The following is a 5,355-nucleotide window of genomic DNA, read 5'->3' as shown; positions in this document are numbered from 1 at the left end:
GGAAAAGGAATGTACTGCTGGGGGAGCTGGTGCAGTCACCACCCCTGGAGGTATTCAAGAAACAACTGGATGTGGCAGTCAGTGCTCTGCTCTAGCTGACAAGGTGGGGGGGGGGGGCACAGGTTGGACTCTGGTCTTGGAGCTCTTTTCCAGCCTGAGTGATCCTGTGAAAATATTTCAGAACGTGAAGAACTACTCACTCTGCATTTCCTACTGAAATGATGCTCTTCAGTTTCTTTCTGTTTGTATTTTTTGGCATTATCTCTGTGTTTTAATCCAGTGCTAAGGTGTCTTTTGGCAGCTGGAATGGTTCCTTTTTCTAGATGACTCCAGGAGGAAAAGCTATTGGAAGACTTGTGAGTGAGCAGGTTACTTGGTGTGAGTTTGATGTTGGTAGAAGCCTGTGCCAATGTTGGGGTCTGTTCTTATCCCCCCTGGAGTCACTGGATCAGAGAATTTTCCAGGGTACACAAGATTAGCGATGCACATATTGGGAAAAATACGCAATGTTAAAAAAATATTACTCCCTTTAGTTGCTGAAGATTCTGTTTTAGGTAAGCTGACAGGAGCAGGGGAAGGGCCTCGGGCCTCGGGAGGTTAGGTTGAGCTCTGTCAGCCTGGGGCTGTGAGCACTGCCCTGGGAGAGCTGTTCCAGTGCCCAGACACCCTCTGAGGGAAGAACCTTTGCCTAATATCCAACCTAAACCTCACCTTTAAGTTCTTGTAGATTTTTGGAGCTGTTCTCAGTGAAGTTCTCTGTGCAGTGGGTGAACACAAGAACCCAAGGTGACAGAATTTGGTGTCTGGGCAGGTGCTGTCTGCTATTTGCTGGTTTTCAACAAATTGTACAAACCGTGCTGACCATTCCTGACCTCTGTAGTAATTCCAGCGTGATGGACACAGCTGACCTCTGCCTCAAGGCCCTGAATCTGCAAACACTTAGCTGCTGTCCATGGGGTCAACTCATGGACTTCAGTGGGATTATATGTCACTAAAATTAACTTCGGCCCTTTCCCTGTGTCTAATCACCCGAACGCACAGCTGGAGTAGGTGTGAACATATCTTTCTGTGCTCCCTGGGGATTAATCCCATCCAGGCTGTGGCAGTGCTGGTGTTGGCACGTGACAGCAGCAGGAGTGTGTGTACAAGGCCCACAGGGAATCTGTGCTGGAGCTGGTGGTGTGTGTGACCACCCACTGTCATTCCCTGATCCAGGACGTGCTCAGCTCATGTGGGGACACTGGGAAACAGGGAAGTGTATTCCTGGGCTGTTTGTTGTACGTTGTGTTAGGCTTGTGGCCAGTGGCAGTGTGTTAGAAGAGTTAGGAAAAACATCCAAGCTAAACAGTGGAATGGAAAAAAACCTAAAAAGGGGAATATTTCTAAAAGCCAAACAATAAAGCAGTAATAATAATGTGAGTTTTCATGGTAATACTTGGGAATTTCTGCCTCCCTGCAAGGTTTTGTACTCCAAAGTTTCCAGCTTCCAGCAGCCATTCCCTGGTTTTTTCAGTTGCTCTCGGAATCTAAGCACTTGCACTGGAGCCCATCAGAAGAGTATCTGTGTGAGTGATGTTTATTGTACACATCTATCTCCAGAATGCTGTGGCTGGTGTCCAGGCTTTCCCAGATAAGGAATGTTTCTGTCATTTTTGGGGAGAGTAGACATTTTTTCTCATCTTTGGCTGAGCCAAAGCTGCCTGGATGTTATTGCACTAATTTCTAAATCAGTAAACTGAAATGCTTGTGTGGTTTTACTACAAAATTGACTTGAAATACGATATTTTTCCTTGCTTCTTGAGGTGGGTCGAGAAGAATCCACCAGGTGGATGAAAGGTAAACAGATGCTAAAAGAGGTTATTCTTATTTGTAGTTCTTCGTAGTGACAAAGAAGTGTAAATCTGATCTCTTCCCCCCTAAAAATGAGTTTCAGCCTCACATTGTGGTAGACTTCAGAGAGCTGTGGCACAAGGGAGCCTGGTAACTCTTGGATTTGCAGTGCATTGAACCCTGGTGGCTCTTAAATTGGTTTTTGTTGTGTTATTCCTTCTCTGTCACAGTGCAGTAACATTTGCACAGGTGTGGCTTTTCTGGGAATTGGGAATGAGTTTGGGAAGGTTCCATTCCAGCTGCCAGCCAAAGTGACTTTATCCTTGAGGAATAGCCAGGCTGTGGGTTATAAAATTGTAACTCACAGAGCAGGAGCATTTTTGGGTTCTGAGCTGTGTAACACCCAGGAATCACTTCAGGCATCAAATTATCCCAACATTCCCATGTCCTGGAGGTGGTTTCTGGACACCTGTGTCCAGGTCTGAACCTCAGCAGGTGCTTGTTCTTCATTGAGACCTTCACATGAACTGTTTTGTCCTGCACACTACCTTTTTTTCTGGGATTCCACAGTTTGCTTCCCAGCTGGATTTAACTGAGCTGTGGATTATTCCTTGCAGAGACTTACAGCTCAGTGGCCCTTTGGGCTAGTTCCCCGCAGGAATGAGACCTCAGGGAAGCTGAACTGAGTTAAGTAAAAGTTAATGAGTATTTTGTCCTCTGTGGATCTTCCCTGTCAGAGGATGATGATCCTTATACTCTAATCCCTTTACAGCGTAAGATCATTTTACTTCTGCACAGAGTTGTCCTCACAGAGCATTAATACATTAGCAGGTATTGAATATATTCCTGTCACTGGGCTTGGCTTTGTAGTCATCTAGTTTGGAAAACTTCTGTTAAGTGTTAGTAAATCAAAATTCTTGCAGGATAAGAACTTTTGTCCCATTCCCAGGCTCACGAGTGGCTAAATTCATCAGCTAAATTCCTTACAGCAGAGTGAGAGGTTAGTGGTTGGACTCAGTGATCTTAGAAGTCTCCTCTAACCTTGATGTTTCTATAATTCAGGGGTTTCCAACTGCCAGAGGGGCAGGGTTAGACGGGATATTAGGAAGGAATTCTGCCCTTTGAGGATGCTGAGGCACTGGCACAGGTTGCCCAGAGCGGCTGTGGCTGCTCCATCCCTGGGAGTGTTCCAGGCCAGGTTGGATGGGGCTTGGAGCAATCTGGGTTAGTGGAAGGTGTCCCTGCCCATGGCAGGGGGTGGAACAAAATGAGCTTTAAGATCCTTCCAACAGAAACCATTCCATGGTTCAAAATGTGGTTGTATAAAGAATAATATATATGTTTGTATTAGAAATTACATATTCAAAAAATTGCCTGAATCGATTTAAAGGAAAAGTGGATGAAGAGGAGGAAAAGCTTTTGGGGCTGTTGGGTTGGGCAGAGGCAAATGACATCCTTCAGCTTTTTCCACACCATCAGCAGTAAATTTTTGCCATGGAGCAAGCTGGAGCGTGAGAGTAGTTTCCTCCTTTATCAATAGCACTGAGAAATCTTATCCAAGACAGATCAGCTGCTCCAGTGAGAGAAGTTCAATGAATCACTCCAAGCAGGCTGGAGCTTTGGAAAATGTTGTTTTAAAGATAATGTTTACTCTCAGTAATTAGTATGAGGGAGAAGATTTATGTTTTGTGCATGTTTTTATATGTTAACAAGTCGTTGGATGGTTTTGATTATCCCCTTTGGAATGCTGCCCTGTGACTCTGCAAAGCCATCAGATAGTTTGGTAAATAGGTTTGTTTGCAAGGGGATGCTCAGAAGAATTATTCTGAATTAATGTTTTAAAATAGATTAATTAAATTACAATAAACTTGTGTGTGGAAAAGCTAATCTGGAATTCAGGTGAATTTAATTTAGTTGCTCACAAATATTAATTTACTTAATTAAACAAAGGCTAATTTAATTGTGTTAAGTGTATCAATCCTGAGTAAGAGCATTGGCAGAGATATTTTGTGCAATTTGCCTAACCTGCTTTAAATTTATGCCTTTAGTTGTCTGTGGTGAGTTTTTCTGAGTGTTTCAGTACTGGAGCCACCTCTAAGCAGGTGGTTGTAGGGACACTAAAGGCTTTTGCTCCCTTTTTTGAGGCAGAAGGAGATAATTTTTAGTTTATGCTTATTTATACAATGGGTGTCTGGTGGGTTTATTAGATGAGGGATACCATAGTAGGGGCTGACCTGGAGAAGGGAAAGGGGAAGCAATGAAAGAGCTGTTTTGGGAATGGGCTGCATGGTGCCAGAGGTCTGAGGGGTTAGAAATGTTTGGGGTAATTGAGATTTTACAGAATCACAGAAACACTGAGGCTGGAAAAGAGCTCTAAGATCATGAAGTCCAACCTGTGATCCATCTCCACCTTGTCAACCAGACCAGAGCACTGAGTGCCACATCCAGTTGTTCTTTGAGCACCTCCAGGGATGGTGACTCCACCACCTCCCTGGTCAGCACATTCCAATGCCTGACAGCCCTTTCCATGGAGAAATTCCTCCTGATGTCCAACCTGAACCTGTCCTGGCATAGCTTGAGGTATTCCCTCTTGTCCTGTTGTTCCCTGGACCAGGGCCTGACCCCGCCTGGCTGCACCTCCTGTTAGGGAGTTGTAAAGAACAAGAAGGTTCCCCTGAGCCTCCTTTTCTCCAGGCTGAGCCCCCCCAGTCCCTCAGCTGCTCCTCTTCTGACTAATGCATCAGACCCTTCCCCAGCTCTGTTCTCTGAATACACTTCAGCCTGTCAGTGTCTCTTGCAGGGAGGACCCAGAACTGGACATGGCACTGGAGGTGCCTCAGAGTGCCCAGCACGGGGGACAGTCACTGCTCTGCTCCTGTGGCCACACTGTTCCATGTCTGAGCCAGGGGCTGTTGGCATTCTTGCCCACCTGGCACACCTGGGCTTGTGTTCGCCTGTCTGTTCACCAACACCTCTAGGTCCTTTTCCAACCACTCTGCCCCAGCCTGGAGCACTCAGTGGGGTCGTTGTGACCCAAGTGCAGGACTCACACTTGGCTGTGTTGAGCCTCACACCATTGGTCTCAGCCCATTGCTTCTGCTTGTTAAATTTGAAGGCACCCAGGGCTGAAGTGGGAATGGAGGTGGGAGGAAATCGCTCCGGTACACACCATAACCTGTTCTTTGGTTTTAGCTGTGGGTAAGAGTTGAAGGATCCTCTCCAACCCCCAAAACCCTCCAGGAGAAGAAACCAGTGTAGTGTAGATCCACCTAAAACCCTTGGCTGGAGTCAGTGTGAGCTTGGCTGGCCAAGGCCTCTTCTAGCCAATGTGCTAATGGGATATTTTCCATGCCTGGTAGAACCTGTCTCCCCATACCCTCCCCCTGATAGTGGCAAATTGACTATAAAATATAGCTTTGTTGATCCAACTTCCACATGCAGGTTGTGGGAGGAATGGGCACATTTCATGTCCCTATTGCAGTTTATCCTCACTTCCTGCCTTTCTGTTAATATTCTTTTTTATAG

This window comes from Acanthisitta chloris, unplaced genomic scaffold (genome assembly GCF_000695815.1).
Source record: "Acanthisitta chloris isolate BGI_N310 unplaced genomic scaffold, ASM69581v1 scaffold7175, whole genome shotgun sequence".
Lineage (NCBI taxonomy): Eukaryota > Metazoa > Chordata > Aves > Passeriformes > Acanthisittidae > Acanthisitta > Acanthisitta chloris.
The sequence above is the reverse complement of the archived record's forward strand: the minus strand, read 5'-3'. Positions refer to the sequence as shown.